This window comes from Scylla paramamosain, chromosome 23 (assembly GCF_035594125.1).
Source record: "Scylla paramamosain isolate STU-SP2022 chromosome 23, ASM3559412v1, whole genome shotgun sequence".
NCBI classification, from domain to species: Eukaryota; Metazoa; Arthropoda; class Malacostraca; order Decapoda; family Portunidae; genus Scylla; species Scylla paramamosain.
The window spans coordinates 5112986-5137985 of record NC_087173.1 but is presented as its reverse complement, the minus strand read 5'-3'; the positions used below and the strand labels follow the sequence as shown (position 1 = coordinate 5137985).

General features: G+C 40.7%; 1 protein-coding gene across 7 annotated transcripts in view; it reads left to right on the top strand.

The window, feature by feature from the left end:
* Positions 1-25000, top strand: part of LOC135112046 (uncharacterized) — a 241685-nt gene that overhangs the window by 11683 nt on the left and 205002 nt on the right. For 3 of the 7 annotated variants that reach the window (XM_064025916.1, XM_064025917.1, XM_064025918.1), the window contains exons 1-2: positions 10818-11106; positions 14102-14188. The gene's annotated coding sequence lies outside the window, so the exon portion shown is untranslated. Of the gene's footprint in view, positions 1-10817; positions 11107-13597; positions 13686-14101; positions 14189-25000 lie in introns of those variants that run through there. The other 4 variants (XM_064025915.1, XM_064025912.1, XM_064025913.1 and 1 more) reach the window with 3 other exon arrangements.

Sequence of the window (25000 nt, the reverse complement as noted above, 5' to 3'; positions counted from 1 at the left end):
CGTAAGAAATGGTAAGTGATATAAGAAGAGGTGACGATAAAATTCAATAACTAAGAGTACTGAAATTATATACTATGGGAAATGTAAGTTGATAAGGTGTCATTAAGTTACGATTCTTGATATAACGTTAAGTCGTTGACAATGATCCTAACAACTCAGACAGTGATATCATTGGAATAGTAGCAGAGGAAGGGGGAAATGATCACTCTCTTTCATCGTGCTTTTAACTTGAAATTAATATCTGAAGTACAAAGTATAAGCCTCCATTTTATTTATTTTGCTGATTGAAAGGATTAAGTGATGCTGATTGACTCTCTTCACTCTCCTCATTCCCCTCATCACGCCATCATCGTCGCCATCATTAATATCATCATCACCATCATCATCATCATCATCATCATCGTTATGTGGTGAATAAAAATGCTTTCCACTCGTAACTTCGTGTTTTTACTTTGTGTGTGTGTGTGTGTGTGTGTGTATTCAGTGAGAAAAGTAATTACATTAAGGATATGGAAATAAGATAAGCTATTTCTCTCTCTCTCTCTCTCTCTCTCTCTCTCTCTCTCTCTCTCTCTCTCTCTCTCTCTCTCTCTCTCTCTCTCTCTCTCTCTCTCTCTCTCTCTCTCTCTCTCTCTCTCTCTGTTCCGATATCATTATTATAATATTTCGTCCTGTCATTCGCAGAACTTTTCTCTCGTTTTAATCACAACTAAAAAATAAATAAATAAATAAAAATGGGGAGATTTTCACATACTTTCGGAATTTTTCGCTATTCATCGTTATCCTTTGCCCTCCCCTCTCCATCGCTGCTATTCATGTTCTTATTTATTCATTCATTTATTCATTCATCTCACACTATTGTATCCTCACTCAGTATGGGGAAGGAAAGACCACCATAACCCTATTCCTTTCTCCCTTTGTACTCTGCCCCCTGAGATAGATACATAGATAGAGAGAGAGAGAGAGAGAGAGAGAGAGAGAGAGAGAGAGAGAGAGAGAGAGAGAGAGAGAGAGAGAGAGAGAGACCTTTGTGTACCAGGATAGAATTGTAAAGTGCATTCCATTCTCTCACGTTTGATTTTACCGTTATGAGAGAGAGAGAGAGAGAGAGAGAGAGAGAGAGAGAGAGAGAGAGAGAGAGAGAGAGAGAGAGAGAGAGAGAGAGAGAGACGGACACGCCTTTTGGAACAGGGAGCAAAACAAGGGAGCAAGACAAGAGAGAGACCACGATGGTTTTTCAATACATAAATTCTACAGAGATCAGCGAGTCTGCCGAACCACGGGGATCTAAATACAAATAAAAACCCAACAGCAACACTCGACTTGTGACGGTGCATGGCGTTGCTTTGTGTTGCTTTTGTGGTGCTTGTGTGTGTGTGTGTGTGTGTGTGTGTTGTTTTCAATGTGTGATTGGTGTTTAATGAAGATGAGTGTGAATATGAATAGCGGTTTTGCTTAGTGGTACGTTTATAACTGTGATTGTGTGTGTGTGTGTGTGTGTGTGTGTGTGTGTGTGTGTGTGTGTGTTTTATTGACTGAAAAATAATAGAAATAGTGCTACCGTTACTACTACTACTACTACTACTACTACTACTACTGATAAAAAAAAATAATAACAGTAATATCCTCCCACTTGAACAGAATTTGTATTACGTTGATGCATGTGGAATATTTATTCTATTCTACACTTAGATAAGCACGAGACACATTTTCATTAAAGGCAATAAAGAATCGCTATTATTCCATTGTTATTTTCAGCGATGACTGTCACCATGTTGATTTATGGCTTGCCTTGAAAGTTACTGCTGTGATATACTGACCGTGGTTGTTCCTTCTTGTGTAATGTTATGCTTTGTCCGGTTGTGGTCAATCTAATGTAAAGTAAACACTGAACGAAGAAGAGCTAATGGAAATGTTTGCTCTAGCTGGAATGTATCTGTTTTCTTTGCTTTTGTTTGTGGTGGATTGGAAAAGAGGTTAATTATTAGTATTTTTTTGTTTTGTCAATTTGTGAGTCAGTCTTACCTAATCTTATCATCGCAGCAATAAAGAAATGAATAAGTAACTAATAGGTAAGCCATTTGATATAGATAGTACAGAGCATTTCAGTTCTTTCTTCGTTGTTGTTTCTATGATGGATAATGAAAGAGTTGAATTCGAGTCTGTTTTTGTGGTTTATCTTATCTAATCTACTCAGCTTAGTGAAGGAAAAAAAAGAACAACGAGTAGATAAAGGATAGTAGCTTAGTTGGGTTGTATCACTACGTTTTCTTTGTTTTTATTGAGGACATTGAGTGGCGGATAATGAAAGGGTTGAATGCGAGTCCTTGTCATGATAATGTGCAGTAACTAAGATTAATGAGAAGGCAAGTCGTCATTACGATTCATTATTCCTCTTGTAAAGCACACAGGGAAGTAATTGAGAAGTTTAGCTGACTCTGCCGCTGTTTTATCGCTTTGTCTACAGCGTGGACTGCAAAATTAGACACGCAGTACCTCCAGGTGTCCCCAGTGGCGTTATAAAGAGTGTTCAGGGGTACTTTGTCACGGTTATGTGTAATGTTATGTCATGGAGTGATGTCAGTGCCAGTACTTCTTTCTGAAAACTTTTACGTTAATCTTTCAGTTACCGTCATAAGTCCTCGTCACTGTACGTGAGCTGCTTCTTTAGTTCAGTACACAGTACCCTAAATGGAGTGCACAGAATGTGGGACCATATTCTTAAAGGCTTCAGGCTCTCATGAAAACGGTTTTTAAGGACCAGATAAAGTATTTGTTGCATTCTCATCGGTGTTTTCCCAGTGATGGTACAATATGTATGTTAAATTATCACTGAAAGTATAAAAAAAAATATCTTTGACCATAACATGTTAAAAGTACTAGAGATAAGACGCCAAAATGTTTAAGGATGTAAACCATGATAATAACAGAGTATCAGTCACAAAAATTACGAACTGTGTATAACATTACAATACAAAATCTCCACTTTAGTTGCCAATGAAAAAAAAAAATATATAATATATATATATATATATATATATATATATATATATATATATATATATATATATATATATATATATATATATATATATATATATATATATATATATATATATATATATATATATATATATATATATATACTGATTAGAAATACCTGCCGATAGACGACAGTGTTACTCATTGAACAACACCTGCCACATGGAGATAGCAGGAACACCTCTGTGATGTTTCAATTCCGTACCTGTGAGAATCCCGGCTTTGTACAGGTAATCAGGAGGGTAATTAGCACTTCACATAGGATCATTACACCGAGGTAGCTGTAGCGGCGGCCAGGTGACACAAAGCACACAAAGGAACTCAAAGGAAGAACAAACGGCATATCTAATGACCTGAACGAGGCTTTTGTGATAAACTACACGATCTAGTGAGACATGGGAGAGTAAAGGGAGAGTAAAGGGAGAGGATCACGTCGCAACGGTGAGTCTGAAAGCTTTACATGGTCGCTGCATCCTTTTTTGGAACTCCACAATGTACAACAGATGAATGAAAGCTTGGCGTAAATCATCTTTCATTATTCCGTTGGCGTTATTTATGTAGGAAATAACTAAATGTATGCATCATGGCACTGGATGTTATCGGCGCGTTTTGTTATTCCATCATTAACGAGAAGCCGGGTTTATCGTTTGTAATAATTCATCACGGAAGTAAGTTTGACGTAAAAAAGAATGTTTAATTGTTCTGACGTGCTGCTTTGTTTTCTCGTGCATAATTAATGATGAAAATAAATGATGAAAAAAAAAGGGAACATGAAGCACAAACTGCACACAGAAAAAAAATAACTGTAAATAAATAAATAGAGGGTTGATAAAAATACACATATATAGAGAAATAGAACAGCTGAATGGCCGTGTTTTGACTGCCATGTTTTATTATTTACTGTTTGTGATGCATAATGAAAATGAATGCAAGAGGCTTATGCATAAAATACGAATACTAAAAACAAATGAAATTGACTGTATCGGTTCGTGTGTGTGTGTGTGTGTGTGTGTGTGTGTGTGTGTGTGTGTGTGTGTGTGTGTGTGTGTGTGTGGAATGGAAACATATAACTAAAAGTATAATCATGAAAAATGAGAGTCCCTATTCACACACACATACACACACACACAGACAGACAGACCTAAGCTTATCGTCACGTCCAATAATTTCGTGCATATGCCTTAATGAAGAGTAATACAAAGCTAATGTATGAAACGAATCTCTTAATAAAAAATAAAAAATGCAAGGGAAAAATGTGAGGAAAAATTCGCTTGGCCTTGACCGTATAGGTGTGTTTTATTTTCCTGTTCGTAATTCATCGCGTAAAAATATATCATTAATTAACACTGCATTAAATGAAGGGATATTACAGAGAGCATCGTGCGAAAGTGTTATTAAGAGAGAATAAAGAACAGTATACACACACACACACACACACACACACACACACACACACACACACACACACACACACACACACACACACACACACACACACACACACACACACACACACACACACACACACACACACACACACACACACACACAGAGAGAGAGAGAGAGAGAGAGAGAGAGAGAGAGAGAGAGAGAGAGAGAGAGAGAGAGAGAGAGAGAGAGAGAGAGAGAGAGAGAGAGAGATCCGCATAGACCGATTCATATTCACACACATACATCGAGAGGCAGACACAAGGACATATAGACAGACACAGACAGCAAGATAAGTAAAAAATAAGACAGGAAAACATGCAACAAACCAGAGACAAACACACACACTAACAAACAAATACATATAAATTCTCTTCGTCTTTCTTTTTTTATGATTTATTTTTGGGAAGAGGCAAGTAAGTGGATTTTTGACGTTCTTATTGGTTAGCCTTTGTGCATAAAAAAAAAAAAAAAACACACATAGAGACTAAACACACAGAAAAGGAAAGAGTGAGACATGTAAATACTGGAATAGACAGAAAGACAGTAAACACACACACACACATGGACAGCCGGAATGAGACATGTAAACAGTGGATTAGATAGAGAGACAGACAATAATGAAAACAAACTTGCATGGACGGAATGACATGAATGGATAATGAAACAGATAGACGAGCAGAAAGCAAGGAAAAAGATAATAATAAAAGCGAAGCAGGGCCGCTGTTCACGCCATTATAGATCCATTGCAGCACTCGGTAGCTTTCGACACGCCGCCAGAGAGCATTTACATAAAAAGTAAAGAGATGCACAACACTTTTTTTTATTCTTTTTTTTATAGCAATCATTTAATTACTTATTTTTTAACTATCATTTATTCTTTTTTTTTTTCCGAGGAAGCAAAGAACATTCATCAATCATGAAAATATGTCTTAGTATAATTAATGTAATATGATGTGATAATGGCAAAATGAAGTTACGAATGTGAGAAAATGTGGAAAAAAAATGGATAGTAGACAAAAATAACCCTAAACAAAACTGAAATAACGTTGACATAAATACGTTACGTGCAGACAAATATAAATAACAATAGAAACCAGCTGGAAAAGAAGATAAAAAATAGCAAAACATGAAGTAAATAAACACAGACAAACAAATAAACTTGAAAAAAGGGAGCATTTCAGCAGGACACAAAAGATGCCGACGTGTGATACATTTCTATTGGATTTTTGTGTGTGTGAAAGAGACAGAGAGAGAGAGAGAGAGAGAGAGAGAGAGAGAGAGAGAGAGAGAGAGAGAGAGAGAGAGAGACTAAGTGAATAGTGGGTGAAGTTTAAGATGTACGATGGCGTGGGAGGCAGTCATAGAAGAGGAGGAGGAGGAAGAGGAGAAGGAGGAGGTGGAGGAGGAGGAGGAGGAGGAGGAGGAGGAGGAGGAGGAGGAGGAGGAGGAGGAGGAGGTGGAGGAGAAGGAGGAGGAGGAGGAGGAGAAAGAGTAGGAGGAGAAAGAGTAGGAGGAGAAAGAGTAGGAGGAAATCTGGAGACGAGAAAAAAAGGTGAATGCAACATACCTATGAAAAAAGAGAGAGAGAGAGAGAGAGAGAGAGAGAGAGAGAGAGAGAGAGAGAGAGAGAGAGAGGTTGTTCATAAAATCAGTGTTGCTATATATATTTCTTTATACTTACCAAAGGATGAAAGAGTATCACGTTGTTGAGATGCACTTTGAGATCTGAGGACGAGAGATGGAGCTGCTATCTCTCTCTCTCTCTCTCTCTCTCTCTCTCTCTCTCTCTCTCTCTCTCTCTCTCTCTCTCTCTCTCTCTCTCTCTCTCTCTCTCTCTCTCTCTCTCTCTCTCTCTCTCTCTCTCTCTCTCTCTCTCTCTCTCTCTCTCTCTCTCTCTCTCTCTCAGGTCAGCACCACAGGAAGACTACATTCTCTTTATGTTTCCGAAGCGATCGTCTTGCTCACTTTGTTAGAGAGAGAGAGAGAGAGAGAGAGAGAGAGAGAGAGAGAGAGAGAGAGAGAGAGAGAGAGAGAGAGATTATAATTAGAAATAAGTTGTTTTATTACTTTTTGATCTTTGTTAAGAGCAGCAGTGATTTCATGAATATTGTCGTAATGTATCGATATGTATTTCATTTATATTATTCCTTATCTTTCAGTAATTACTTCCTGGGAAATACAAAGGTTGAAATGATCTTCTCAGCAAACAAATCTCTGACGCAACAAAGATAGAAAGGAAGACAGATATCGGAAGAGTATAGAAGAAAGAAAAGAAGATTATAAAAGAAAGAAAAGGGTACTTTGCAAATAATTATATAAAAAAAAGAAATTAATACGAAGGTCGGAATAAAGACAAAGGAGAAAAGGAAGAGCAAAAATACCACAACTAAATATACAACCAAGAAGCAGAAAGAAATTAAAGCTATTAGATCTCATCAGACAAGAAAAGACTGGAGATAATAACACGAAAAAAAAAAAACAAGATTACACAAAGAAAGATAAAAAGACGGTAGAAGCAATCAAAACACCAAAACACAAAAGAAACCCCAAAAAATATGAAACAGAAAAGCAACACCACATAACATCACATTCATACACACATAAACACAAACATAACAATAAAAAACAAGAACACCCGGTAGATAGGTAGATATATGGATGGATAAGAAGAGGAGAGCAGGCGAGAGAGGAGAGGAGAGAAGCGACGCAGTGAACATGAGAACTTCCGCGTGTCTCCATCGTTGTGCCCGTGAATAAAGAAACAATGAAGCGGGGAAGGGGAGGAGCGACGGGTCCCTTCCTTCCTTGGCGTGTATTAGTGCGGAACGCGATGCAAAGGAATGACGAGCGCTCTACCATTTATCACCGTGCCGTAATTAAGGGCGCAGGAGAGAGTAAACAACCGAATGTAATGACGTTATCACAAGCAGAGCCATAAATCTGTCCGCCACACTAGAGGAGAGGGAGGGCGGCGCGCGAGCGTGAGGAAGGGGGAAGGGAGAGGGAAACTGCATGAGTGAGAGAAAGAGGGATGTGTGAGGGAGGTATGGTGTAGGAAAAGATATTAGAGAGAGAGAGAGAGAGAGAGAGAGAGAGAGAGAGAGAGAGAGAGAGAGAGAGAGAGAGAGAGAGAGAGAGAGAGAGAGAGTTTCCCTGTGTAGCATACATGAACTCAGCTACACTCCTGTGACCATTTATGTATATCAATATTCACTTAATTTGTCCTTCAGAGAAAGAGAATTTGTCCTTCAGAGAAAGAGAGAGAGAGAGACGAAAAAAAAAATATTAAAAAGTTGGCCACTCTACTCCATCCTCTCAGCCTTCGTGTAGCGTTGAGAGAGGCGGGGGCTAACTCACCTGCCTTATCTTATCAGCACGTGTAGGAAGGCCTGACAGGTGTGCTGCAGAGAAGTGTATGTGTTTCCCTCTGGTGGCTTAGGTTTCTGTTTGCACTTTGGGGAATGGAGAGGGGATAGGCAGATGGAGGGAGGGAGCGATGGAGAGATAGATGGAAGGGAGGGAGTGAGAGATGGGAGAGATAGATGGAAGGGAGGGTGGGAGGAAAGGAAGGGATAGATTAGATGGGAGGGATGGTAGTGATGCATGTACGAGAGAGAGAGAGAGAGAGAGAGAGAGAGAGAGAGAGAGAGAGAGAGAGAGAGAGAGAGAGAGAGAGATTTAATCGTGCATATGGGAACAGTTCCTAAAGTGAAATAGATACATCATACTTCTTTAGTTTTATAGATTCCATATCATGCATCATGTATAGTTTATTATTACGAAGCACAGTAACACACACACACACACACACACACACACACACACACACACACACACACACACACACACACACACACACACACACACACACACACACACACACACACACACACACACACACACACACACACACACACACACACACACACACACACACACACACACACACACAAAGAAGCGCAAAATGACAAGGTAAAAGAGAATAATTGATAGCTCTCTCTCTCTCTCTCTCTCTCTCTCTCTCTCTCTCTCTCTCTCTCTCTCTCTCTCTCTCTCTCTCTCTCTCTCTCTCTCTCTCTCTCTCTCTCTCTCTCTCTCTCTCTCGCCACCTCCGCGGCTGCTGCTGGTGACAAACAGTACATAAGTCTTCCGCTAGAGAGAGATATTGCAAGTTGCTTCCAGTGCTGTGTTTAATGTTATGTCTGGAACAACACTGAGGCGACTGGGAATTATACTGAAACCCCCTTCCCTTCCCCTCCCCATTCCCTCTTCCCCCTTCCCTTCCCTCGTGTCCCCGCCAGGTGCCGCCTCTGACAAACTGGTCCTCATGGGAACTCGAGACAACCTCTGGTGATGAAGGGAGGGTGTGGTCTGCCCAAGGGGGAAATTTAAGGGTTTAAAGGGACCTGAGGGATGAGGGTGTGGTCTGGAAAGGGTTGGGTGGAGATTTAAGGGTTAGGTGTTAGTGTCTCCATGCTTTTACTTTGTGTGTGTGTGTGTGTGTGTGTGTGTGTGTGTTTGGGGGTCTGTGGGTCGGTCGGTCTCTCTCTCTCTCTCTCTCTCTCTCTCTCTCTCTCTCTCTCTCTCTCTCTCTCTCTCTCTCTCTCTCTCTCTCTCTCTCTCTCTCTCTCTCTCTCTCTCTCGTGGTATTCCTTAAGCAGAAAAAACATCAAGAAAACAAAAACACTGAGTGACAGTTTTCTTGTGTTTCTATGATGCTCTTGTGATTCTGTTTCTCGTTTTCTTTTTCTTTTTCTGTTTTGCTTTTTTTCGGTTTCTCTTATTTTTTTTTCCTCATCGCTTTCCATTTTCTTTTTTTTCCTGTGCATTTTCTTGTCTCAGTTGTGCGTGGAAGACTTAGTAAAGAACATGCTGTGTGTATTTATTCGTTGTCATATTAGTGTGTGTGTGTGTGTGTGTGTGTGTGTGTGTGTGTATGTGTTGTGCAGACATAACATAGGAAGAGAAATAAAGCTGAAATGCGTTTACCGAGAGCGAGAAAGAGTGAGAGAGAGACAGAGAGAGAGAGAGAGAGAGAGAGAGAGAGAGAGAGAGAGAGAGAGAGAGAGAGAGAGAGAGAGAGAGAGAGATACTGACGAAAGATTAACACATAGTAAGAAAAAAACATTTCCCTCTAACTATTTATTTAATTAATTTATTTACCTATTTATTATGATTTTTTGCAGTCACATGATAGATTACCTACTGAAATAACCCAGTAGCAAATCGCCTATCTGACAACAACACATCTTACACAACATAACTAATCAGACGGTCAAACCAGGTCAACTAGAATCATGACCTCGAATCACTTAACACTGATATTGCATGTGATCCAAACAAACCAAATCCCTATATAATTGTTGGCTGTATTTATAATCGAGGAGAAATACACGTATGAAACTCGTACTGAAATAAATAATGGGTATTGTACTGGACTTTATTTGGATTGTGTGAGTTATAAGTTCATTATCTGTTATTTTATTTATTTATTTTTTTTTTTTTTTCGTTTTGGTCGTTATGTTATTTCTTGACAAGTTTAGTTATTTGTAATTTTTGTGCTTCCTTGTTTCGGAATTTTAGGGTTTTCTATGTTATTTGATTTCTATTATTTTATTTTTAGTCAGTTTAGTTATTTCTGGTCTTCTACGTTTGGTTCGTAGCACACAGTCTAATGTCTGATTTGCAGTGGAATTACAGATGCCGAGGGTGATAACAATATGCTTACGGGCCTTGATTCCCCAGTATTGTCTGCTATCATCACTAATATAATGCTGCTGTTACTGACTTTCCCACTACTACTACTACTACTACTACTACTACTACTGCTTACAATATAATAAAAATAACGGTAATGAGGATGAAAGCTAACCATATTTCTTTTTCTTTTTTTTCAGATGTCTTCAATCAGGGTGGACTGATTGTTTTCGATTTTTTTAGTCTGAACGTTTTCGACAGACTAACATGTTTAAGAATGAATATTTTCGACAATGATTTGGCAACTTAGACTGATTATTTTCGATGGTTCTGCAATATATTTTTCAATCATGATTATTTTCGACACATTAAAAACATTGGTTGGAATGTTTTCGAAACTAAATAAACTTCACTATGAATGTTTCCGACAGTAAAAAAATATTGAACTGAATGTTTTCGACACTAAAAAATGGTAAATTCTGAATGTTTTCGACACTGGATAAAATGAACTGTCACATCACGTCACGTTTAGACTTAAACAAAAGACTATAAAAACTAACCTAACCTAACCTAACCTAACCTAACCTAACAAGATAATAATCAAAGAAGGTCTAAAATGGCTGAATGAAGTGTTGAAAATATTCCAAAAAATATTGATTTAGGTCAATGATGTGTCGAAAATAATCCAAACTGTAAATAGCTAGGTAATTGTTGTGTCGAAAATAATCCAAAACGGACACTAAATGTGTAAGAGTTGTGTCGAAAACAGTCCAAAAAAACATAAAATGGGTTGTCGAAAATAATACTTCTTGGCAAGAATCGAAAACATTCAGTTTAGATTACTTTTGTAGAAAATCGAAAACATTCAGACTAAAAAAATCGAAAATAATCAGCGACCTCCAGAAGGGCACACACCTGTAACAGAACCAAGACAAGGTAGAGTCCTGCCTCTTTGTATTTTACCTGTATATTTATTTATCTTCATAGTTACTTGTAGTTTACCGAATATGAATCAATCTCTTGGCGTCCTATCCCCTTTGTGTATGTTTTTATCTGTGTGTTTGTGCCGGTGTGTGTGGGTTGGTTTGTGTATCAGATTAGGTACTCAGTGTGCATCAGTAACCTTTCTGGTCCAGGCTGCCATCAAAGGAAGGATGTATCATCGCTTTCTCCGAGCTAAGATTACGAATGGTCGTATATACCTTCTTGAGGGCGTACTTTGGAGTTGCCATCTGCGTGGTCGTTCTTTTTTTCTTTTTTTACGTTATTGTTGGGTCATCTATATCTATAACAATAATACTGACAACATTTACTACTAATATTACTACTACTACTTCTTCTACTACTACTACTACTGCACATTAGATGAGGTTAGGTTAAACTGAGCAAGACTCTTGGATCTAATCTAAAGTGCCTCATTGTAACGAGACCTAACGCAACGCAAGCTTACGTAATTTCCTCTTATGTAGCGTAATCCGTGCCAAAGTCAGCTATAACAGTGGTAGCAGTAATTGTTGTTCTTGTTGCTGCTGCTGTTGTTTGTTATTCTGTTGTTGTTGCTGTTATTGTTGTTGTTGTTGTTGTTGTTGTTGTTGTTGTTGTTTTGTGTAAGTTAATGATTTTTCCGGAAACGCATTCAGTTTCTTTGCTGTTAGTTTTTACACCGTGTTTGTACCTCAGAGAGAGAGAGAGAGAGAGAGAGAGAGAGAGAGAGAGAGAGAGAGAGAGAGAGAGAGAGAGAGAGAGAGAGAGAATGCTTCAATATGTTTGGTAATATATCCTTCTGTATCGTTGTTGTCCTCCTCCTCCTCCTCCTCCTCCTCCTCCTCCTCCCTTTTTATGGTGACCTATTGGGAACTGATGAGGAGAAAGATAGTCACCAATATGTGACCTTTTCGCAATGACCTCACTCGTACCAACCGACCTTCCTGATCAATACTCTGCCACACACACACACACACACACACACACACACACACACACACACACACACACACACACACACACACACACACACACACACACACACACACACACACACACACACACACACACACACACACACACACACACACACACACACACACACACACAGGTATACATCTCTCTGTGTCCTCTCCTCACTTCCGTCACATTTGCCACGCCTGTATCGTTACCTCAGTCTTAATTGGCACCTCTCTGTCTGTTTGTCTATCTGTTTATCTGCCTCTGTCTGCCTGCCTGCCTGCTTCTCTCTCTCTCTCTCTCTCTCTCTCTCTCTCTCTCTCTCTCTCTCTCTCTCTCTCTCTCTCTCTCTCTCTCTCTCTCTCTCTCTCTCTCTCTTTCCTTTTTATACTACTACTACTAATACCACTATTATCACTACTACTAGTACTACTACTCTACTACTACTACTACTACTACTACTACTACTACTACTACTACTACTATTACAGCAACCACCACCACCACCACCACCACCACCACCACCACCAACACTGTCCCCATCAACTCAACAACAATTGCTTCTTCTACCACATGCCTTAATTCCAACACATTCATTTTCTATCCCCTCCTCTTCCTCCTTTCCTCCTACACTACCTACACCCGAGCTTGCCTTAATCCCCCGCCACCCACACGTCTCCCTGTCCCACCAATCTCAGTACAGTGGCATTATCTTCCCCAGGCACATCCCTTCATATCATAATACCTGTACATCCTGTAATATTATACCTGTGAGGTGAGAGAGAGAGAGAGAGAGAGAGAGAGAGAGAGAGAGAGAGAGAGAGAGAGAGAGAGAGAGAGAGAGAGAGAGAGAGAGAGGGAATGTCATTTTTTATCCGGCAAAACGGTTTATGGTGATTCAGGGTTTATAGTCATGCAGGCGGATATTTTATTTATTTATTTGTTTCCTGTGCGGTGGTTTTGGTTCATCCCGCGAGTTAATGCAGTGATTAGGGTGTGGGCAGAGTTACCTGTGATATTGCTGGCTTGTTTATGTACACTGGCTCCCTTTCAACTCCCCGCTCCGCTGTTGGTTGAAATTCACGTACTTTTTATTCGCTTGGGCGCTCTTATGTGGAAAGGTGAGGGTAGGAAAATACGTAAGGTATCTTTATATTTGTGTTGAGTGGAGACGAGGGAACGAAAAAGCTTACATTTAGATAGGATAAAATAAGAGAAGGAAATGCGCTTTACATTTTCTTTCATTTGTTTAGGGAAAAGAGCAGATAAATGTATTTCAGTTTCATATTTGTGTAGGGAAAACGGTCTGAAGGAAAAATACTAAGCGGATACTTCATCATCATCATCATCATCATCATCATCATCATCATCATCATCATCATCATCATCATCATCATCAACTCAACAATAATAATAATAATAATAATTACCTGCAGACCGCTTCTTTGGAGTTTCCTTGCAGATCTCCCGTGTCTTTTTACAGCCTCCCGCGGCCTCAGAAGATTTCCAAGGTCAATTCCAACCCATGCTGTATTCCTCAGGTCACGTTACCGCTGTGGACCTAATTTGGGGTTGGTAGATTATGAATTGTAGGAGGAGTTACAAACATTTACCTTTTATAGCTGTAGAGACGCTTGGGTGGACCTAATATTTATTTAAATTAATTTTCTTCACATGTTTATGTTTGTGGTCGTAATATTTAGTTTTAAATATACTCACCTAATTTGTTGTAATTTTGTAGATACAATTTTTAGTTTTGAATTTATTATCTTTATTTTTATCGTTATAGTTGCATACAGTTTCAGTTTTATATATATTCCTTATATTTATTTACGTTTTATGTTCGTTACTTTATATTTTCACCTCTTCCCTTTTACCATACCTGTCTGTTTATTCTTGTAGCTTAAGCCTTCTTTCACGAAAATAAAACTGGACAAGAACTGCTACGTAAGCGATAAAAATATAACTCCTGTGAATTTCGTTCCAGAAAAAGAGAACAACGACCTTCAGGCAGCGTGCGGTCAGTCAGATCCCCGGACACCTCGACACTCAGTTTGGCATTTGGGAACCGCAAGTAAGCTTTTTTATTTAATTTTCACCACCACTATCAATTCTCCCTTTCATGCATAAACTCTTGATATTTTGCCTGATTGTTTTCTACCTTCCTTTGTCTTGGGGGTTTTTCGAAAGAGAAGTAACAAGACATGTATGGAATCAAGTTGAGTAGACTGATTAAAATCTTTCTGTATTTAACATTTTTTGAGTAGCAGCAGTTAAGTTGGCTTGATTTTACTTAATATTTAATTATTTCTTTTATTATTTTTTATTGTTTTTTTATTTATTTATTTTCTATTATTATTATTATTATTATTTTTTTTTTTTTTTGCACTTGGTACTCTCCTGTACATGTATAAAATATATGAAAGCACTAATTGATATGAGAGCTTCAAAGAGCAGCTGTCTCTCCCTCCTTCCATTCTGGTCTCGCCCTGTTGAGTGTGAAGGCACCTGTACTTTCCCTGGTGCGTTTATAAAATTTACTAGTACGAGGGAGCAGATAAATTCATGAACAGGAATGACAGGTGCGTATACGTAGACATGCTATATTTAGGCAGGGACTACCACGTGTAGGCTACTGGCTTCTTACAGCTTCCCTTATTTAAGTCCTTACCTCTTTTTGAACTTTCAGTAGCCACATCTAGAACAATGATCTTTGCATAGGCACTCGCATAGGCCTAAATCCATTAACACCTCACCTTTATTCACCATACAGTTAAAGCCTGTTGCTGCCTTCAACCAGGGCCAAAGTAAAGCTTAACTCACCGGCTTTCAGACCTGTCACACTGTCTTCTGTTTAATTAAAGCCTGTAACATCACCTATCTAATCCTTTACGCCGCACACACACAGCCCAGGCCTACGATATTAACTCCCACTAAGCCTATGACAGATGTGGGAGTAATACTTCGTGTACTGCGTCAGGCCATTCTATCAACCCCTCCCCCTCTTCCACCGCTTCCTCCTCCCCTTTCTCCCCCGCTTCTTACCCTCCTTCTTGGGCTTATGACGGGGTAATTCGCTCCTTCAGGCTCCTTCTTCAGGCGGACGCGGGAAATCGGCGCGTCTGAGGAAGGTAATGAGCCTAAGGGAAGAAGGTTAAAGGTGAGAGAAAATAATGCTCATGCCAACACTTCCTCCTCCGCCCCCCCCCCACTCTCTTCTTCCTCCTCCTTCCCCACCTCTTCCATTCGCTCTCTTTCTTCTCCTGCTGCTACTGCTCCTGTTGTTCCTCCTCCTCCTCCTCCTCCTCCTCCTCCCGTGAAGAAATTCTGATTAGCAAAGTAAGCTAAGTGGAGCACCGTTGTCATGATTAATTATGCAATAGGTGACAGGTGTGTGTGTGTGTGTGTGTGTGTGTGTGTGTGTGTGTGTGTGTGATTAATGTGAAACGTACTGTGCGAGAGAAGTAAGCGAAAAATAGCTTCATTATTATTTTTTTTTTGGGGGGGGGCTATTTTCGAATATACTTTCCGAAAAAGGAAAAGAAAAAGCGTTATTTTTTTACGTATATATTTTTTTGCTAATTCTAAGCTTACTGCGTAAAAAATGGGGGAGTGATAGAAAAAAGTCTGGTAATTTTGTACAAGCATTACCTGCAATTACAGTTCATTGCTGTAATTAGAAAACTGTAAATGAAAATACTCTACGATTCTGAAATTCATTGATTCTCTCTCTCTCTCTCTCTCTCTCTCTCTCTCTCTCTCTCTCTCTCTCTCTCTCTCTCTCTCTCTCTCTCTCTCTCTCTCTCTCTCTCTCCCGACGTCAACATCTCGACAATTTCAATTCTTGCAATTTGAAGTATCGAATTGATATTTATGAACTGCGGCACATCCTGCGGAGTAATTTCGTTTCTTTCCAAACTGCATGAAGTATCAGGTGTGTCTTGATCACACCGCCACCGCCAGGTATTCGAAGGAGCCAGGTAATCATTGAATATCGTACAAAGGTCATCCTGGTCTCATAACTCTTTCATCGCCTTGAATTCCTCATGAAAGCCTACCGGGATGTGTGAGATTCTGAATTACCCATAAAGTCAAGTCCCGCAATATGTGTCATGCCGGGACGAAAAGAAAATAGGATTACATAGGTTAAGTTAAGTTAGATTTGTATAGGTTGCGTTTTGTTCGGTTGGTTTAAATTAGTATAACCAAACTTGTAGATGTATGATATGATAAAAAGAAAATAGCACTACGTGAAATTGAATTAGCTTAGGATCGTTTACGTTAAGTTTTGTTGGGTTCTGGTTAGGTTCGGTTAGTTTAACACGTGATAATTTAACTTAACCTGTAAAAATAGTTTAAAATGGCTTATGAAAGACATTGGGAAAGAAAGCAAATGGTCGCAGATGATGATCGGTTAGGTTATGTCAAGTTTTATCCGGTTTAGGCTAGAGTTGCGTACTGTATTATTTGACTTAGGTTATACTATGTTAGATTAAGTTAAGCTAACATAAATTAAAATAACCGATAATCATGTAGAATAGGTTAGGTTAGGTTATGTTATGTTAGGTTAGGTTAGGTTAGGTTTGGTGTCTCATCTAATTCACTCTGACTAAACCAAATCTAAACTAATTTAATCATTACCTCACCTCACCTCACATTGCTTCACCTCACCTCAAATTACTCATCTAATCTAGCCTTGCGTAAGTCATCCTCAGTGTGACTGTGGTGGCTTGTGTTCTCGTTGTATAAAAGGATAATAAGCAGTGTTAAGAATAAGTGAGTTTGCAAGTGGATTAACCTTTAAATGGCAGAGAGGAGACGAGAAGCTTAGTACGAGTCATGTCAGGAAAATATTTAAGTGAGAAACATTTCCCTGACGCAAAGAAACAATGTATGACTATTTAACTACCAGAGAGAGAGAGAGAGAGAGAGAGAGAGAGAGAGAGAGAGAGAGAGAGAGAGAGAGAGAGAGAGAGAGCGGGAGGGGGGAAATATAAACCAGAATAGTAATGAAAAAAAATAGTAGTACAGCATTGTTACTTTTTACCACACCCACCCACCCACACACACACACACACACACACACACACACACACACACACACACACACACACACACACACACACACACACACACACACACACACACACACACTTTACAAATATCCCTCGCTAAGACAAAAATAGTCAAACAAACGCCGTGAGATTCTTTGCACTGAGTCCCGCTGTTGGGAAATCCGCTGACGACTTTATCTGAAGGTTCTTAAAGGAGACGACTCCGAGCACGACCACCGGCAGGTACTGGCGGCGCAGTGCTGGGACAGTACGATCCTAGGCATTCAGGGACAAAACGACCATCCTGTAGTGTAGACTTGTGCACAGATGAATGAATAGTTAAACAGATAGAAATTAATAGACGTATTGTTACGTAGGTAGATGCATAGACACATCGATAGATAGATAGATGGATGGATAATAGGTATGCAGTTAAATAGATACACATATAGATAGATAGATTGTTAGGTAGATTGTTAGATAAATAGGTAGGTTGACAGACAGTCAGACTGACAAATAGGAATCATGTGTGAAAAAAGATAACAAAGATATTTACACATACAGACATACACTCACTAAAAAAAAAAATAAATAAATAAGTAAAAATAATAATAATAACAATAATAATAATAATAATAATAATAATAATAATAATAATACTCGCAGTCATATTTTTTTCTTCTCTAATCCAGGTGTTAATTACTCAGGTGTTTTCTTGCATGATTTTTTTTAACCTCAGTGTCTATTTTTTTTCTGTGAATAATGTAATTGAGGGATATTTTTACATCATATTCAGGAATTCGTAAGAAAATCATAGTGTTAGCTGTAGTTCTCGTCTTTTCTCTTTTTTTTTTCAGATATTTTACGTGAATTTGCAACGTTTCCTACTCCACAGCTTTCCACAAATAGTTGAATTCAGGAACAACTGGTGTCATACTCAGCTGTTCTAGGAAAAACAAAAATTACCTGAAGCTATTTGCTTGAACAACTCTTACGTTAGTCCTGAAATATCTTATACCTAAGAATATACCACTTAGCGCGTCCACCAATCAAATTAATGGAAATTCTACGTCATCTGCAAGAATTCGTGAGAAAATCTTTTTATTACCGGCAGAAACCGAGCAATTATTTTTGTTTGGCTTAATCTCGAAGCAAAAAAAAAAAAAAAAAAAAATAGAGCATTTACTGCCCCTTTCCAGTAATGACTCCATTATTTCCACTGAAGGTGACATCAGCACGAAATATTCAGCATTGATTGTCTCCCTGTATACAAAAATAGAAGTTAGAAAGACAATGGCGAGGTTTCTGTTTGGAAAGGAATATGCCATGGTGAACAACCTTCGCCTTTAAGATTCTATATTTTTGGATTAAATTAGAACATGAATATTAAATGAGAGGATAAGTAAATAAGAGAAGCTGCAAAAAGCCATCCGTCACAATTCCTATATGAAACATAGCTACTTATTTCCACCTATCATCCTTATTCATAAATTTGCCTAATCGTTCTCTTAAGTTTTTTAATCACAGACAGTTTTAAAAGGCACCGCCACGTCTAGCCCTGATTGCTTCTTGCAGCTTTCCTTATTTTCATGTCATGTACTTAAAAGGCAACAAATCTGCTGATATTTATTATTCCTTTGCTATCCTTTTAGTTTCCTAATGAGGCAACTGTGGCAGCGCAGTGTTACCTTCCCTTATTTTCTTATGTCATGCGCTTAAGAACCAATAAGTCTGCTAATATATATCATTCCTTTGTGTTCCTTTGTGCCTCCCTGTAAGCGTGGCAGCTCAGTGTTGAGGTGTGGAGGAATTCATCTTCCTCCCTCTCCCCACCGTCGCTTTCCGGATTGTAATGATAATGACGGCGTTGACCCAGAAAAGAACTAGTTATTATCCCTTCCCTGGAATCAGACCTCGAATCACAAAAGCACACATGAGTACCGATGGCTTGGATGGGAAAAATTCTTCTCTCATTATCCTCTTAACGTAATAACAGTCAGTGCAATAAAGGCAATGATTTTAATGTTGCAAGTGGAGGAATAACACCACTGCCATCATTACCAGAGCCACTTCCACCACCACGATTATCTTTTACCACCACCATCACTGCTGTCATTACCAGCACTACTATCTTTACCACTACCACCACCACCACCATTATCTTCACCACCACTACCACCGCCATTATTTTCACCACCACTACCACCGCCATTATCTTCACCACCACTGCCACCACTTCTATAAAACTACCTGTAAAACGCTTTTTCTTCTCATTACTTATTTCACGCACCACTCACACAAGCAGACACTCCCTAACTAAACTCAACGGCGCACTCACTCCCACTACAAGTAAATATATAATTGCCACATGTGCCTCCGCCCGTCCGCTCCGTGTCAAGGTTAGGGCAAGGTAGGGACAGTACAGATGCAAGTAACAAACAGGTGCAAAACGTATCTTAAGTACATAGAAACTGAATTATTACTGTTTTCACTCATTTCTACTACTATAACTACTACTACTACTACTACTCATTCCTCCTCCTCCTCCTCCTCCTCCTCCTCTTACTGTCATTTTAAAGTATACATTGGGATGAGAAGGGAATAGCTAGAAATTGTACCCAAACTTGTCCATTAAAACATTACCTGAGGCGCCATTATGGAGGAGGAGGAGGAGGAGGAGGAGGAGGAGAACAACAACAACCACAAGAACAAAAAAAAAAAGAAACAGAATAATAACAAGAATAAAAACAAGAAGAATAAAAAAAATAGAAAACTAGAGGAGGAGGAAGAAAAAGGAAGGTACAAACCCCCTCAAAAAAAAAAAAATCAAATACAACGACAAGAAAGGAAATGAAGAATGGAGGGAAGCGGAGAAGATAACAGAGGAGGTGGAGAAGGACATGATGGTGGTGGTGGTGCAGGTAGTGATGGTGGTGGTGGTGGTGGAGAGTGGAGCGTGTTGTGCGTGAGTGCTGGTTAATATGCAAATGTGTGCAAATGGATCCTGGTTGAGTCTAATCATATTCCCCGCCAGCCATACATCGAAGAGCCGTCAAGATTGCGTGGCGTGTGTATCTTGTCCCGCAGCCTTACCCGGGGCAGCGATCAGCGTGCTTGGGGCGGCTTTCATTGTCCCTCAAAGCAAGGAAAGCCAGCGAGTGTGTGAGCTGTTAAAGGTGTTTCCGTCATCATCATTTTCATTGTTATCTTTGTCGTCGTCGTGTCTTTCTTCTCTTCTTCAATATCATTATCGTCATATTCCTGTGTTTTTCCTTCTTCTTCTTCGTCTTCGTCTTCTTCTTCTTCTTCTTCTTCTCTTCGGTTCCCCTAGAGGACAAATAATTCCTCTAACCTTCTACATTCATCCTTTTCTTCTTCTAGTATCTCAAACACACAAAGACGATTGATAAGCTGCGTGGGAATTATGGCATAGTATTTGTTCCCTTCATTACGCATTTAAGTCACATAAATCGGATTAGTTCATCATTGCTTTCTCTAACGTAGAATACAGTAATGCATGATCTTGGGTTTAATATTCCTTCGCAACCACAACAGACTTACCTGAACTACAAGCAAACACATTTTACTCGTAATCTCCTCTTTCCTCTCTTCCTCCGCCTTCTTCGCCAGTCTCCGCCTTCTCTGCCTCCTCTTTCCCCTTCTCCATCTTCTTTCTCCGCCTCCTCTTCCTCATAATGGCCTTGATAACATTAAAGGTGTGGACACGTGAACACCCACACGGGGGAATGTTCTGTCTCTCCCTTAAAACACACAGAAAATACCAGAAAATTTGCTTATAATGTTGATTCTCTGCAGAGCCCTCGTATCTCTCTCTCTCTCTCTCTCTCTCTCTCTCTCTCTCTCTCTCTCTCTCTCTCTCTCTCTCTCTCTCTCTCTCTCTCTCTCTCTCTCTCTCTCTCTCTCTCTCTCTCTCTCTCTCTCTCTCTCTCTCTCTCTCTCTCTCTCCCCCCTCTATTATTTGTAACACAGTCATCTAGTGAGAAAAGGGTCAGATTACGTGCAAAAGCAATCGTTACATTTTCTTTCCTTACTCTGTTTGCTTTCCATCCTTTTAAGAATGAAAAGAATTATCGTCCTTTTTCCTCTTTCTTTCTTTCCTCTTTTTTTTTATTATTTTCGCTCCTATACTCAGGGCGGAGTGTGTTGCCACTGGTGAAAAATGGAATTGAATTTTCATCTCCGTGCACTTTTCGTTCGTTCAGTTGGCTCTCTCTCTCTCTCTCTCTCTCTCTCTCTCTCTCTCTCTCTCTCTCTCTCTCTCTCTCTCTCTCTCTCTCTCTCTCTCTCTCTCTCTCTCTCTCTCTCTCTCTCTCTCTCTCTCTCTCTCTCTCTCTCTCTCTCTCTCTCTCTCTCACACACACACACACACACACACACACACACACACACACACACACACACACACACACACACACACACACACACACACACACACACACACACACACACACACATCTTCAATTAAGCTCGCCCATCCATCGTGTCCACTCTCGCCTCCGCCACATATACACAATACACTGCCCCTGAAAGGCTAAAGGTAATCTGCCCGTTACCCTCCTCTTCCTCCTCAGCTCTCCTCAGTTCCCTGCACGCCCGCTCGCCTCCCCTCAGACGGTGGGGCACGACAGGCGACCCTCAGCCTCCCCACGTCATGATTTCACACGTCCAGGAGCGACCGAGTTTCATTAGTCAGGTATTCACGGATAGCACAAAGGAGGCCGCTTCTCCGTGCATGTTGAGGCGCGGGTCTTTGGCGCAGAGGAGGAGATGGTGGTGAAAGAGCGGGAAGGAGAGGCGTGGAAGACGAGGACTGAGGGACCGGTTCGCTAAATGCATTCCTATGAGAAATTTTCTTCATGGATTTCTCATTTGGCCTCCTTTCGTTTTCCTAATATCTTCTCTCCTTTTGCGGAGTTCGTTGGCGCCGCGTTGTGTTGGAGGGAAATGAGTGAGTGTGATTCGCGAACACCAAAGCATTTCTGATTTCACGGCTGGCTTATAACAATACATACGATTTATGTAGATACATGGAGTCTGCAATTCTGAAACGGAGATCATTCTGATATTTCCCACCTCCACGAATGACTTTAAATGCGTAACGAGTTATATAAATGCATACACTCTACAATACTTTTTAGAATTAAACGACGTATATTTTCCCTCGTGCAAATGGTACTTGAAATACATTCCAAATATTCGCTTTGCTGGGCCCGTCATTAGATATCAAGTGAAGGGACTCCATCATGCGTCTTGCTGCCATTAATCTAACCACACCCATTCCCAATTAAATATACTCGTATACCCCATGAACCAAAGACAACTCCCAAAGTCCGCCCCCAGCCTTCCTTGAATTCCCTCGTCCCTCCATCGACCTCCCTAAGCCCTCCTTGATTCTTCCCACTCCTTCCCTCAACATCTCATCTCGTCCTCCTTTCTCAGCCCGCAATAGCCTCTGCTCTCCTTAACCCCCTTTATTCATCCCTTCCTTCCATATCCCTTCTCAACCGTCTTTATTTCTTCCTACCGTAACCTCTCCGCTCCTTGGTCATTTTTACTCCTCCTACCACCGCCATTACCTTTCTGAATCCTTGTAATTTCTCTTAGCACTTATAGCAGCTCACCCTTTTCGCTCTTCCTTACAACCCAACCCTTCTCACTTCATCCCGTCCCTTCCTCCTCCTCCATTTTCCATCGCCGCTAGGAAAGGTCATCGTGTAATCGCCTCTGTGGCTCTCTCTCCCTCCCTCTCCCTCTCCCCCTCCTTCTCCCTTTACCCCTCCCTTCGTGCGCCAGTCTTCCTCCGCGCCGTAACTCTTCCCAGGGGCCGGCGTGAACCATCAGCTGACTTTTAGCGGGAAATAACGAAGACGAACGACGCCACAAATGCAAACACAATGAGGTTTTACGAAGTACGAACGCCATTTCCAGGACTCTTCCCCCTTCTGCGTGCGGGCCCTTCAGGATTTGTTGCCTCGGGGTGTCATGGCGCTTGAGATTTAATTATTAACAAAAGTGAACTGCCTGGACGAGTGTATCGCAGGATCGGGTGGCGCCTCGTACACCTGGGAACATCTTGGAGGCACGTCAGCTGTGTTTGTGTGGTCGGGAACGCTTGAAAATTTCCTCGCCACGCCACACCGCAGTACCTTACCTTGCACGTTCTCCTCATTATTTGTTGGCGCGCGCGCGCACACACACACACACACACACACACACACACACACACACACACACACACACACACACACACACACACACACACACACACACACACACACACACACACACACACACGGAGAGAGAGAGAGAGAGAGAGAGAGAGAGAGAGAGAGAGAGAGAGAGAGAGAGAGAGAGAGAGAGAGAGAGAGAGAGAGAGAGAGAGAATGTGTGTGTGTGTGTGTGTGTGTGCACGTGGAGCATTGTGATGTGTTGGTGTGCGTCTAAAATAATTCCATAGCGGCTGAACGAATTCCAATCAAACTTGTGTGGCCAATATTCCGCATCTAATAGGCTTCAACTAATGAACTCATGCTTTTGATTGTTCTCTAATCAAACGAAGGGAATTATACAGCCGCTCCTGTGATGTGTGAGTCGTGAGGCTTTCCCCTACACTCTCCCTCCCAGCCTGCCAAAGTTAACGCTAGATTAAGTTTACCTCTATACCGCTGCTCAGTGCCTCCTCGTCTGATCCTGTGTTTGTTAACCTCCGTCTGTCTGCCTGCCTCGTCTAGCGTCACATTCCTCCAGAGATTGGCCTTGGTGGAAGAGTCACACTGTTTTTATCCTGACATTTATATTCTTTCATTGGCATTTATTTATTTATTTTTTCAATTCTCTTCTTTCTCCCTGTCTTTCTGTTTGTCAGTGGAGTCAGCAAGCAGTCAGGCAGACCATCAGCTTGTCAATAAGGAATTTAATCTGTCAGTGAGTTGGTCAACCAGTTAGTTGGTTAGTTTGTCAATGAGGTAGTCAATCAGTTAATCTGTCTCTCTGTATGTTTGTTTCTTTATATGGCTCTCTCTCTCTCTCTCTCTCTCTCTCTCTCTCTCTCTCTCTCTCTCTCTCTCTCTCTCTCTCTCTCTCTCTCTCTCTCTCTCTCTCTCTCTCTCTCTCTCTCTCTCTCTCTCTCTCTCTCTCTCTCTCTCTCTCACACACACACACACACACACACACACACACACACACACACACACACACACACACACACACACACACACACACACACACACACACACACACACACACACACACACACACACACACACACACACACACACACACACACACCACATAACACCACCAGTATACATCTTCCTCCTCCTGCATCTTTCTTTTCATGAGTGGCAAAAAAATGTGATACTTTATGTCCACGAGGCACGTGTGATAAGCTCGTCTCGTCTCGGCGCCACACTAAGGCCCCGCCAAGACCACTGCTAATTAAAAGGACTAAGGAGTGAATAGTCTTCCAGTGGTGGGATGGGGGAAGTGGAGCAGGAACGAGTAAGGGAAGGAAGGAAAAGAGAGCACCGTTATCCCTGGAGTAACGAGGTGTCCCATTACACTACACACCATTACACCCAAATAAGTGGACATTCTCAGAGGTAAACCACGGGGAAGAAAAAATGTGGCTGGCTTAGCGGGACTTCCTGGGCTGAGTGGGTGGAAATGTTCCCGCCGAGCTGTGGGCTCACCTGAGGATGCCTGCAGGTACTGTGTGTGTGTGTGTGTGTGTGTGTGTGTGTGTGTGTGTTACTTGTTCATCCCCTCGTTTCCATTACAGTTATTTTCTTCATCTAACTCCTCCTCCTCCT